Source organism: Sphaerodactylus townsendi, linkage group LG10 (assembly GCF_021028975.2).
Source record: "Sphaerodactylus townsendi isolate TG3544 linkage group LG10, MPM_Stown_v2.3, whole genome shotgun sequence".
Taxonomy (NCBI): Eukaryota; Metazoa; Chordata; class Lepidosauria; order Squamata; family Sphaerodactylidae; genus Sphaerodactylus; species Sphaerodactylus townsendi.
The window spans coordinates 49,557,630-49,572,029 of NC_059434.1; the positions used below are offsets into that span (position 1 = coordinate 49,557,630).

The 14,400-nt window shown below is 40.5% G+C and overlaps 1 protein-coding gene across 1 annotated transcript in view; it reads left to right on the forward strand.

Annotated features, from left to right (window-relative positions):
• Positions 1–14,400, forward strand: part of FREM3 (FRAS1 related extracellular matrix 3) — a 102,210-nt gene that overhangs the window by 18,163 nt on the left and 69,647 nt on the right. The gene's annotated exons all lie outside the window — the stretch shown is intronic.

Sequence of the window (14,400 nt, forward strand, 5' to 3'; positions counted from 1 at the left end):
TATTAAAGGAAGAGGCCGTTTTCCCGAGGCAGTTGGCAATGTTGAAACCTACTGCTACTCCAGCTCTATTTGTAGGATTTCTTTTTCTCTCTCTATTCCCATTGCAGATAACAACATTCCTAGCATCACCTGTGCCTGACAACTACCAAAAGATGCACAGAATAAAAAATAATATATTTATATTTCTTTGATGCCAATTACTACTGTCTTACAAAAATTGATTCCTATGATATAGTTTTTGTTTATATGAACAATAATTTAAAAATTCTGTATTCTGTCATCTACCTTGAGTTTCCATGAGAAAGCTGAGCTATAAAAGAAGTAGGTAGGTGAGTAAACATAAGAATCTGGAATTTATATGTAGTTAGTAGCGTTATCAGCTGTGCTTCCACTAGTGTAGAGAATACTATTTGTGATTAAAAACAAGTTTAAGAAAAGGCTCTTGGAAATCAACCATTATGGAAATGTAAGTGTAAGCCTTTCCATTGCCAACACATCAGACTTGGTTTGCTCTTGTAGTAAATTCTAAAAGTTTTTTACTCCTTTAAAGAAGAGTGAACCTATTCCCAGTTTCATTCTGTTCTTGGTTTGAGCTGTTTTATTATGATGCACAATCTGTGGGTTTCTCTAGCAAGTAAAGAAATTTCTTTTTCTACAGTCTTTCCCACAACTCTCCACCCCCCCTTCCTGATAGTGTATTTAACTTTGATAAACTGGCCTTGGTTTTAGTCCATACTTTAGACTTTTACACACTGGAAGTTTCCAGTGGCTATTGCCCACGTAACATCGTGGGGTTTTTTGTAATTATGTAAGAGATGTTAGCCTTTCTGCTTTAGGTTCTCAATGTCTTTGTCTCATGTTTTCCCTGACTGATTATGTGGTAAGATTTTTTTTTAACCTGCTTGTAATTTGACTTCACTGGCGATGTAAAAATGTGTCCCCAAATTTTCCCTCTGTGAGTAACCAAAGCATTGGTTGCACCAATGAAACGAGTCTGCCTTCCCTCTCATTTTCCATCTCCCTTCCCACATCCCCCCAACTCCTTTTTTTTAAAAAAAATTCATCTGTCTATCAATCCTGTGCTGTAGGTAAAGATCCATAGTCTTTGTATTGTCAAAGGCTTTCACAGACAGAATCAACTGGCCGTTGTGGGTTTTCTGGGTTAGGTGTCTGTGGTCTGCTAGTTTTTGCTCATAATGCTTTGCTGCACCTATGGTTGGCATCTTCAGAGGCATGCCTCCCTTATTTACAATAGAAAATCTAACACAATACAGGATGTGATCTGAATGTTTTCATTGTAGTAGATTTTCTCAGAAAGGCTCTTCTAGCTCATTTACTTGTATTTCTTTCTTAAATTAATTTGAAGAATAACTGAAGGTACAGAGTGAAAACTTGCATTCACCTACACAGCAGTATGGTGAAATCAATGGGATTTAATGCTGATTCAGTGCTGGCAGGAATCAGAACTTTTTTGCATCAGGCTGTTCTCCTAATTGCTATCCTTTTTCAGAAGGAAAGCTTCTTAATAAGCGTAATATACACATCTCAAAACAGTCCTGCGCATTGTGCATAACAAACTGGTAGAGACAGGGCTTAACCATTTTTTTTAGCCCATTCAATAATATATGGAAAACTAATTGGCACAACTCTGTTAAATCTTAGCTTTAATCTTCTTGGCACATTATTATGTGTTCAATAGCTTTGGCCAAACTATGCAGTACGAGGCAATAGATTATAACCTGTCTTTCCTTCAAATGTTAGTATTCTGATTGCTTTGGGAGCACAAATATTTGACACTCCCTTGTCTTACCTAGTTGTGCGGCTCATACCACAATGTTTTGTCTGTATTTGTGTAAAACCATGACAAGCAAATAAAAGATACTTCTATAACAATTTGTTTTTCTTAAGTAAAGTTAAATACAAGGGCGAAATGTTATGGCTGGTTTTCTCTAATTAACACTTTACAGCTTGCTTGAGGCCATTAGCGTTTCAAGCAATATGTCAAATCAATTTCTGTTCTCTCAGGAAAACGTTTGAAAACGTTATTAGGGCTTCAGAGTTGGTAAGGAAACTACTGCACTGATGGCCACCCAAGAATATGTGAGAAACATGCATTGTTCAAGATAGGGCTTCATTCCATAGGGAGTTTGTGTTAAAAGCAGATCTTATGATTCTGTGGATTCATATCTTTTACTAATGGCTCAGACGCTCTCATGATTGCTGTTGCGTCACCCAGGGCATGGACATCAGTTTGCCTAATTTTCAACCTGATTCTCAGCATGCAGATCAAAACCTCTATACAGTGAGACCCAAACTTGTCAAGAAAGAAAGTCAGCAGATTTGTAGAAAAACCAGTTTGTTTGCTTTTGTTTTTTAAAAAAAACAACTTCCAGTTTGGAGAAGCAATGTGTGAACTTTTATCACAAATCATAATTTTTTGAAGAAATGTGGCTTGGCTTGGGTAGGATGGTAAACAGGACGCGTGTTCTGCTCTAGTTCCTCTCCCAGGCTGACCAGGTAATTGAGAGGAAGCTTGGAGCTGAAAGCACACTAGGCACTCTCTGTGTACTGCCGACAGGCAGGCTGTGGTCAGGTCCAGCCTAGCAGGGCCAAACAGGCGGCAGGCAACAGTGTAGTCAGATAACAGGCCAATGGGTCAGGGTAGGCAGCAGGCAAAAGAGTGGACAGAAGTCAATCCCAGGGGTCAGAGCAGGCAGCAAGGAAAAACATAGTCAAGAGTCAGTCCACAGGTCGCAGTACAGGAGATCCGATAAACAGGCTGGGAATCAGCGGTAGGCCAGGCACGCAGAGGCGACAGGTAACACGCTCGTTGCACTCAGGCAGAACCCAAGCTCAAGGCAAGGCTTATATACAGAGTCTTGCCCACAGGGCTGGGATTCTACAAGAAGTTAATCATCAGATGCAGACACTTCTATCTTCCCATATCTTGCTGCAAGACAAGCACTTCTCCTTTTTTCATATAGCAGCTGCCTCTGCTTCAGCCTTTTGTGCACAGCTGGCTCATCACTGGGTCCCTTGGGGAGATCTGCAGGCTATTCCACCTGCACAGCATCAGGCAGGGAAGGGCTGAGAGTTGGCTCTGCTGCCTGCTCTTCCTCATGAGCAGCCAGCTCTGGCTGACCATGTTGTCAGGTCCTGAGTCCTCTAAGTCCTGGTAAGTACCCAGGGACTGGCTTGTGTCACTCAGCTTCAAGATCTCCCCTGCCCAGCCCAGTACCCGAGATCAGGGGTGTTGAATTTATTTGTTACAAGAGCCAAATATGACATAAATGTGATTTGGTTGGGCTGTGCCGCTTCAGCTTTTGAGCCCCCAGGAGGCTCACCAGCCGAGATCAGAACCCCTTGAGAGGGCTTATTAGGTCCATGGTATAGCTCAAACAACCTACTCCCCTTGGTATGCCAGGCCGGAGCAGGGGCGGGGAGGGTTGCCTCATCTGACTCACTAGCCTGATAAGCCCTCTCAAGGGGCTGAATCCAGCCCACAGGCTGCATGTTTGAGCCCCCTGCCCTAGATTGAAGTGGCTGGGGAAGTGCAAAGAGTTGGAGGGCTTTCTACCCCAAGCCCTCATTTGTCACAGCAAGGGCCCCAGGGACCAACAAGATGTGGAACATTGGGGTGAGCCTTGAGTTGTGAATCCCTGTGGCTTCCTGTGTGCACAGAGCTGAATTTGCCATAGCTCCCTTGTTGAATTTGAATTACAATTTTCACTCCTGCTGTTTGCTGCTGTTCTGAATGATTGCATAAAATCTTTGAAACACATTTACAAGGCTTTTCCTCCTGCAAACAGCTTTAAAACCTGAAATGTATTTTTCTTAAACCAGTTGGGGAGTTCTGGTGTGAGCTGCTGTGGCTTTTGGGGGATACTAGTGTTGAAGGCCTCGGGCATCTTAAACTCTTGGACAGTAGTCTTTCTGGTATTATGAACAAGGCATCAGCTCTTGGGAGGTGTCATTCCTTGTCATACACATTTACTGATGCCTTTAATGTCAGTGGAAGATTTCTGGGGCTCTAAACGGGCTGTGTTTAGCTCAGTATCCCTGGTGAATTCTTTTGATTTGAATGTTTCGCCTTCTATACTGTCCTAGATCTACCCTATGAAAGATCCATTTAATCAAGAGGTAGTGAAGAGAGAGACCTGCGTTTTTAGGAAGGCTGTGTTGGTAGAAATAGCTTGAAACCATAAAGCTAAAACTTTACAAGATAGACCATAAAATAAATCTTGGGTACTAATTTAAGACTTTGAATATATTTAACGCCTTCACAGAATTGAAATGCAGAAATATGTGAAAACATTTGTAAATGAATACTCAGGGGACTAATACACATTATGAATAAATCCACTTTTACTGTATTCTCGTGCTACGACAAAACAAAGGAAGCCTTGTAAATCATGATTTCTCCCTCTTTAAAGGGCAATAGGATAATTCTTAATTATGGTTGTTGTAAGACAATTGCATCCCTTGTATTTCTGAGAAGTTGGCTTGTCTGCCTTGAAATATATGATTACATGAGGAAATTGTTAACTTGACTAGGTAACATATCACTTCTTAATCCTGAATGAACATTTTTATGTATTGCACAGCTGCTAAAAGGTAATCAGGGCATTATTTTATGAGGCACGGTGTCTGAATAGCATTTGCTATGAGCAATATAAGTGCTTATTACTGTATATTTTAGCATATTTTTAAAATAGTACAATTCGCATGCTAATATCTGTCCTTTAAAATACCATTTTCAAAAATTGGGCAAAAATCCACAATTGCCAACATTATGATACATGATATAAAAACAAAATGATTAAAATAATTAAAATTTTCCATTCTTGATCAGGTAGCAGAGTTTTGCGAGGCACAGCTAGGGCTGGCAGGACCAGTGGTTAATCCCTTTGCAGGTTCTCTTAGTGAACACGCTTCACCCTCTGAATTTTTTTTATCCTGTTAGTACTGAGCTAACTGGTATCAGAATGCTTCTCCCTGATCCGCCAATAACCTATTTAAAGGGAAGGGCTACACATAATGCCTCAGTGAATTCTTTGCTTCATAGCCCACACAATCTGCCAGTTCGGATATATTGTGAATATTGTTGTGTTTATTGAATACTGTGTAATATGGGCATGGGTCAGTAATCAGTTTGCTGAGAGGGCAAGGAATTTTATTGCTGTCTTTGGCCGGTCAAGTACGATATTACTTTTGCCTTCCACATAGCAGCGGTGGAAGCGAGTGAGTGAGGTAGTTTGGGAAATAGTGGTTGGTTTCCTTGTTACTTCTGACACTCTGGCATTGGGCAGAGATGATGGGTGAAGGGAAAGGGGGGGGGGAAATAAGTGCTCTGACAAAAATCCACTTTTTGGATGTTTTCAAGGGTCTCAGATCTCCTGGAGCAGCTGGAGACAGTACCTGTAGAAGGGTACTGCATGACTCGTTATCCTTCTTCCAGTCATGAGGTTAGGTGGTGAAGTGCTGCACATACACTGATTTGAGAATGGTGCTTTTACATCTTCCCTTTGCAGTGCAGCTGTATCCCTTGACATATAGCTCCTGAGATTCAGACCCCAGGAACTGTACCAGGCATTATTCAGAGAATCTGCAGTGGGAGTAGTAGTAATGACCATGGGAGCAGAGGTGTAGCTCCAAGGGGACCCGAGGGGGGGAGTGTACATGATGCACCAGGCACGCACCCCTGTTGGGGTGTGGTGAGGGCACCCCAGGGGCGTGGTGGGGGCCTGGGGTGTGGCGGGGGCGTTCCAGGGAGCGGCGGGGCGGAAGTCGCATCAGTGCACCGGGTGCTTTCCCCCCTTGCTACACTTCTGCATGGGAGTGCCTTGTGAACAATGCATATTGTTGACAACCCCATATAATCTGGCTCTTCTTACGTGCCAAATGTGATAACTCTGTTTCAGTGTAGGCCAGATTCTTTCACCCTGTGTTTATTTGAGTCATCGAAATATAAGTTCATCAAAACTTCCTTGCATAGTTTGATCCCTGCTTCCAGTGTAAACTAAAAATTATTTTTATTACCCAGCTGCTTTTGTTCTATGTGTCCGGTTGTTTTGGTTTAAGTGTGACCATCGCCAAAAGTTGTTAAGAAGTTGTTTGACTAAAGAACTGAAGATAATCAATAATTATTTTTAAAAGTTATTTCTCTTTTTTAAAATACAAAGTTAACTTTTATAAGTATGTAATAGTGCCCAGAGCCATTAAGGGAATAGTAAGGAGTAATTAATTATATAGGAAGGATGTCCCTGCAGTTTAGCAAAAGGTTACTAACCTTTTCCAGTAGTAAAAGAGACTGGCTGGAACTTGTTCCTTTAGAATATATTAGCATGTAGGCTGGCCTTGACACTGAGCCAACAACAGAGCTTTGTTGTTCTTGCAGGATGTTGTTTCCGTTGCAGTTAAGTCAAAATGTAATGCATTATTCATCAGCTAATCAGTTAGAAAATCATTCCACCCATCCTTACAAATTTCTGCTGTGTAATCAAGGATGAACAAGAAGGAAATATTAGTATGTTGAATCCAATCCATCCACAGGGAAGAAGACAATTTTATACTTCTCATAGAAATTTGCTGATTCTGTGAAGCCTTTATGGAGGTCCATCTATTTTAGCAGTAAATTGTGTTTCTATTTCCAAAAAAAATGTGTATGTGTAAGCATACTTGTCCTTGAAAGTTTTTCACATCTTTCTGCCTTGCAGCTGAGTAGTAGCAGCAAGAGGAAAAGGGGATAACTTATGAATAGGGATCTTAAACCAACAGTAAATAGCCAAGTTCTGAGCACTTGAATTTAGCCAATATGGTATAGAAATTAGGGTGTTTTCTGTGACTGTGAAACTAAGGTTCAAATCTGAAACTTGCTGGGTGACCTAACCGCTCTGTTAGCTTAATTTACCTTTAAGAGTTGGGGTGAGGATAAAATGGAGAACAGGAATACAACACATAGCACCCCAAGCTCCTTTGAGGAAAGGCATAACAAAAATGTAATAGACAGAATATATTTAAAAAGAAGCTGCCCCAAACAGTGGTATTTATTTTTTATTAACCCAAAGAATGTAACACAGCATGTAAGCTTTTTAGTTCTCTACAACTCTTAATCAGACTGAATGTTAAAAAGGGAACGAGAAAGGGAGAAGTTGTTTAGCTGTGATCTTATCAGCATTCTTTCCAGAATGCTTTCCTGATTTCACAAAGTCTTGTATCAGGTTATACTGTTGGTGTGCTGGGAACAACAAGCAAAAAATGGAAACCATCAAATTATATAACAACCTAACAGTTGACTGAATATATTTCCCAAGGCAGGTAGAATGTACAACCCCTTGAAAGGCTGACAGAAAAGTTAAAACACAATTGTCAGAGACTAAATAGCAGTCAGTAGTATATTTGTTAGTCAGTCACAGTGACATAGGGCGATTTCCACTGGTGATTAATTCTGGGATAGTCACCTGAAATATCCAGGTTTCCTTGTGAACTCTCCACTACCGAACCGCAGAACACAGATCAGTCCAGTTTCTAGTGCTCCCCCCTGCTAATCACAGGATTTTCCTGGACTTGCTTGTATATTCACCTTTTTTGAAAAAAACACTCCAATGGGAGCTAATAGGAGATGGCAGCTACCCATTTGACAGTCCATAACTTTGTCCCCCATGAACCAAACTTCACCAATCCTGGGTCGTATCATCAGCAGAGTCCCCTACTGATATCACCCAGGTTTTGTGAAGTTTGGTTCAGGGGGTCCAAAGCTATGGACTCCCAAAGGGGGTGCCCCCATCCCCCATTGTTTCCAATGGGAGCTAATAGGAGATGGCAGCTACCCACTTGAGGGTCCATAACTTTGGCCTTCATGAACCAAACTTCACCAAACCTGGGAGGTATCATCAGGAGGGTCTCCTGGAGATACTCTGAAATGTTGGTGTTGCTAGTTTAACAATTGCACCCCTGACAGCAGGCACCTCCTCACAAGGGGCAGGCCTAGACGTCTTCACTAGAAACATGCTGCAGTGAGGATGATGGAACCTGGATGAAAAGGTGCCGATTCTTTTGAAACTTGGTTGTATCTAGATTAATTTTTCAGTGGGAATTTGACCATAGGTGCCACGAGATTCCTTTCTATTTTTGAGATAATGTTTGTTAAATACTTTGAGTGTTTAGGGGAAATTATATATATAAATGGTAAATAGGATTAAAAAGATTATAAACTTTTCAAGTAGAACATCATGCATTTTCATCTGGAAATTAGCAATCTGGTTAATTAACAAGGTCTTGGTCGTAGCAGCCCATGTTCAAATGTGAACCAGGAAAGAAACAAAACTAGAATTGTTGTTATTATGCCAACAGCTTTTGCCAGAATAACAATTAGTACTGAACTGTGAGTCAGTGTCACCAACGACTGCCAATTACGCTGTAAAAGTCAAAGGGAAACCAAAAAACCCTGTCCTTTTTGTCTGTTCTTTCACTGTTCTTTCACTGAAGGGAATACTAGTAAATGATTCCTTGGCATGTGGAGAAACATATATTTCTGTCACAGTGTTTGGAACACGTTCAGAATACTGGCAGGATCTTTAGAGATTTATGAATAGCTGTCTATTCTTATAACGGATTTATTTTTACATCCTGTATTCATTTCATTTGATACACTGTGCTGGCAACTGTAAAAGGAAGTTATGTTTTTCTAAGATCTAAAGCATAGTCTTATGGCACTGTGTGTGTGTTAATAGGTCAGTATTTTCATATAATAGATAAGCAGACTCGAGACATGAACTTGTGGATATATAATCAGATAGATGTCATGAATACAATGACAAGTGCTTTCATCATTTGTGAATATTTAAATTGGACAGATCTTACTCTGTATAATTTGCTTATGTCACGAATCCTCAGCCAATGAGAGTGTGGGACTGTCCTGTGCACCCCCATTGGTTGAGGGTTCCTCATTGTGCTCAAAACAGCTTGCTCCATTTCGGCGAGGAAGCTGCTGCCGCCGCGGGAAATGGAAGTCCACAAAGGACAGGAGAACAGGCAAAACAATGAGCCAGTGACAGGCATCAGCTGGGTGAGCCAGCAGGGGCAGCGATCGAGGCAAGCACCCAAGGTTGGAAAATGCAATCCCCAGAAAATGCAATGGGCTGGGTTTTTTGGCTGCCTGTGACCCACCTCAGAAGGCAATCTGGTCACATTCTGCATCAGTTGTTGCCAGAGATGGTGCAAGGGGGAACTGCGCCCAGGGCACATGTGTGGCCCACACCCCTGCCACGCTCACCCCGCCACACCCTGGAATGCCATGCCCCTGCCACACCCCTGCACAGACACACGTCCAGGACATCATGGTCCCCATCCTGTTGGCACTACGCCACTGATTGTAGCTTCTAGACACTATTCAAGAGCAGCCCTGTGTAGATCTCATTCTAGTAGTCTAATCTAGACTCTTATATATTTATAGAGATCACTAAAAAGTGATGGAGAAAGAGATTTGAAGATGAGGAAGTATATGCGGCAAATAGAAACAGATATTAACAATAAGATATAAATAAAATAGTTTTGTTTATCAGAAAATATATTGTATTTTAATACGCTTTGGTACACAATAAAATATTTTAAAAATAAACTGTCCTTTGAATGTTCTTTTTTTAAAAAAATGTACCAAATGCTACCCTAAGATTTAAGGCTTAAAAATAAAGTAGAATATTCATAAGTAGAGAATGGGAAATATTTGCTTCGTTATCTCATACCACACATTTTAGGAGCCATATTTTTCAGTGAACTTCTTGGCCTTGAACACAATAAACATTAGTTCACTGTGCAAGCTTAAAATCTTCTAACAGCATGATACCTTGAACTTTGCTGTTTAACTGGTTGTGGTGGGTTTTCCGGGCTGTGTGGCTGTGGTCTGGTAGATCTTGTTCCTAAGATCAAGATCTGGAGTAGCAGTGGCATAGTGGCTAAGAGCAGGTGCACTCTGATCTGGAGGAACCAGGTTTGATTCCCAGCTCTGCCGCTTGAGTTGTGGAGGCTTATCTGGAGAATTCAGATTAGCCTGTGCACTCCCACACACGCCAGCTGGGTGACCTTGGGCTAGTCACAGTTCTTCTGAGCTCTCTCAGCCTCACCTATCTCACAGGGTGTTTGTTGTGAGGTGGGAAGGGAAAGGAGATTGTAAGCCCCTTTGAGTCTCCTACAGGAGAGAAAGAAAGGATATAAATCCAACTCTTCTTTTTCTTCTTCTTCTTCTGCTCCTCCTCCACTTCTTCCTCTTCTTCTTCTTCTTCTTCTTCTGCATCTGTGGCGGGCATCTTCAGAGATGTATCACAGAGAGAAGTCTGTTACACATAGTCTTTGACAATACTTTGCTGTTTAACATTACATCAGAATTTATAGTCACCTAATTTGCTACTATCGAAATAAGCAATTACTCTTCTTCATAGTTTTATGGCTTGGCTCAAGTGCAAAGGGAATGTACTCTGGCAACTGTGTTAGAAGTAGAACTGTGAACTCACTCTTTGGAAGCCTGAGCCAGGAATGCTGCTTTTTACATGTGGTCTTTGTCTTTGATAAGATTGGTTATCTTTCCTTGTTGAGGGAGAGCACCAGTGGCGTAGTGGTTAACAGCAGGTGCACTCTAATCAGGAGAACCAGGTTCCCCGCTTGTTTGTCTGAGTCAGCAAAGTTGTTTTTGTGCTGTGATTCTCTGGTTTGACATTCGTTCTGTTAGATTTGGCCGCATTGGCTTGTGGTTCTGTGAGATTCCTGGATTGTGGTTTGGTTCTGTTGGGCTTGTATTAGTTGTTGGTGTGGGAGGCACTGACCTGTGGTTCTTCACAGGCATACCCATGGAAGAAAAAAAGTCAGTTTTCCCTCCGTTGAAAATAATGGAGTTAAGGGAAGCTTGAAAGCTTCTATGGAATCCTATTGGGAATATTTCCAGGGCTCCAGATTTATAACAGAGTCACTGATGACTCTTCTTACAAGAGTCCAAGCTTGGCTCTCATTTTTCTCCATTTGCAGACCAATAAAACTGGACCCCATGACTCAATCTGTACCAAACTGAGGGGGGGGGGGTCTTGTAAGAAGAGTCACCAGTTTTGCATCAAATTTGGTGGCTCCACTTTAAAAAAGAACTCCCACACAGCCCTGGAAAGATTCCCCTAGAATATAACAGAGTCAAAAATCTTCAGGATATCCCATCCTCCCCACCCCCACCCCCATCCTGGAAAAAAGCACAGAAAAAACTCATAGCAGTATGGGGGTTTGATTTTTTTTTTTCAGAAATAGAGAAAATTTTCAGGACTGATCTACCTGTATCTGAAAAATACCTAATAAAATTTTAGTGCACACACCAATATCTCAGTGACTGCAAATGTAAATTGTTTTAAAATCATGTGAAGTATTATAAGTTTGAGAGACCTCTGACATCTGTGAAAATATTCTGTTGTATAAATAGGTATGTATAATAGTACATATGGTGTAATCTTAAACAACAGTATCAGGTCTTGGACATGAATATGACAGGGCTTCTCACTGGTTAATATTTCACCAGTTAAAATCCAGAACTCTCTTTGAAAATTTAAATATGGCTCCTTAACAGAGCTGCAGAACTTTAATATTAAAGACAGTGGGACAGTCAGATTTCTGTCATCAAAATTTTTCTTTTTTCTGTACCTTTTAATCTCCACACACTCAGAGGGCTTAACCCTAAATGGAATTTTATAGTTAATTATAGCCATTAATATAGGTCTTGTAACCAAAGCCAAATATTCTGTCTTTCAAAGAGTGAATTAGCTTGGAATTTCTAGTATAATCAGATTCTGTCTACTTGGGAGAGCCATGGTGGAGTCTTTCATCCTGTGTAAGAAATAGGTTGTATTTTATCTAGACTTTATGTTGGTTTTGAAGTAATAAGGAAACATCTGAGTAGGAGATTGAAGTATTAACTGCATGATTATCATTTCGGGTGATTTGTTTTGATGGCGGTGATCAGAGTTTCTCATGTAACAGGAAGTATGACAGAACGTGGTGGAAAATGTCATTTACACAGTAGTCCAAACTACACTGAAATAAATGCACTAAACGTGAAATATTGTCACATACATTTTACTTTGAAAATTGAAAGGAACAAACCTAGATATCTGAAGGAAGACTTATCAGTCTATCAGTAGTAACCAAATATCACCTTAAAGACATTGTTGAGTGTTAGAAATACAAGATTTTTTTCTACTGTTCTAAAAATATAAAAAAATTTCTGTCATAAATGTTTTGAATAGGGTGCATATAGCTGACCATTTGTCAGATGTTATTTCATTCATTCATTCATTCATTCATTCATTCATTCATTCATTCATTCATTCATTCATTCATTCATTCATTCATTCATTCATTCGACTTAATAAACCGCTCACCCCCAAAGGGCTCAGAGTGGTGTACAGATCGGAAAATAACAAAAATAAAACATTGAAGAATATCATTAAAATACATAAAACTAATACAATCAGTAGCAGCAATACAGCCCACCCACAATTTAGTGGATGGTGTCCAGTCCTAACCCTGGGAAGGGACTGGCAAGTTGTCAAAGAAGCAGATGGTACAGAGGGCATCAAGAAGGGGCGGTAATTCAGCGGTCAGCCCCCCCCAAAAGCCCAGTGGAACAGCTGTTTTACAGGCCCTGCAGAACTCCCCAACGTCCCAAAGGGCCCTAACAGCTGGAGAAAGAGCGTTCCACCAGGCAGGGGCCAGGGCCGTAAAAGCCCTGGCCCTGGTGGTAGCCAGTCGCATCATAGAGGGACGGGGAACCACCAGCAGATTCGCCTCTGCTGAACGGGATCGAAGCGGGACATATTGGGTAAGGCGGTCTATTTTGCCATATATTACATGTACAACGGATCTAAATTGCCTGAAGAAAGGTGGACTATCCCTTATTAGAGGTTTCCAAGTCAGACTTGTCCAACCATCTGTCAGGAAGTATCTCTAGGTTTTAGTTTCCTTTACTAAGCAAGTGATAGGGCACACACTGTTTCCTACCTCGATGTTCCAATAATTTCAACAAACAAAATAAAACTAGTGGGATAAAAGACATTCTTGAAAAATGAGTGCACTTGTGTTTGCTTTCTCTGAAGCTCAAGTTGGCTTTCTCACATTTTGTTTTTCTTCTTGAAAGAGGGGGAAATACTGACAAATTGTCATGAGAAGCTTGTGTCAGCTGTCATCTTTGTGAAGCACATATTGTGCTGATCGGCCTTGTGGTTCCACAATGTGAGAATCACATGTCTTATTAACTATAATAGTCAAGTAAAGAGCTTTATTTAATAAGAGACAGCTGTCATCTGTGCTTATCTGAATGTTTTTCTACTGGCAATTTCATCAAGATAACAGCATATGATAATACAAGGCAACATATATTTAACAGTATATGTTAAATACAGAGTATTTTTCTCCTTTTATTAAAAATGCAAATGTTGCTCTTTGGTATTTTCTCTGACTCAAAAGAACTATAAAATAGGATTAATATTTACATGATACTTCTAATTTAAGTAGTTTGTCTGAGTGTAGTTTGTCTGAGTGCAGATGATAAATCCAGTTTCTGCCTCAAACATTATTTCAGGTTCAGCCTGGCAACCAGTGGGAAACTAGGGAGGGGATGGGATGAGTAGGGCGTATTCCAGGAATTGCTGAAAACTCTATGGTTTTACCATGGAGCTTCAGACAATTTTGAAAGAAGTATAACATCACTTCTAGGTTTTCCCAAACATGATGTCATGCCGACAGCCATTTATTTATTATATTTTTCCCCACAGCTGCTCTAAATGGCACCAGGATAGCCCAGCTCGGGGTGGGGGATCTCCCATCCCTAGTAGAGGACTGACAATACTATAACATTTTGGTTTACTTTTTAAAAGTAATGCCTCTGTCCCCACCTTCTATTTATCTATCACATTCTCACCCCCCCCCCCTTCTCTAAGGAGTTTATGATGCCATATGTGTTTCTTCCTCCTCCATTTTATTCTTACAAGAACCCTGTAAGGTACGTTAGAAACTGTGACTAGGCCTCTCTGAGCTTTGTGGCAGAGATCAGATTGGAACTCACAGGTGCTGGTTTGGCATGCTGTTATATTTTCTAAAAATTACATTCTGTTATATTTCTGTTATATTCAAAACTAGTAGACAGATACATATAATTTTATATACATAGAAAAATATTACACAATTATAAGAAGTCCCTTTTCTGATCAAGATATTAAAATGATATATAAATATATGCAGTGTTTTTAGATACATAAACTGTAACATCATAAATGCCTATGTAAATGCCTAAGTCAGTCTTTCCATTGTATAATACTTAAAACATGACTCCCACTTCTCTGTAAATTCATGTTCTAGTCTTCTGTTGATGAAATT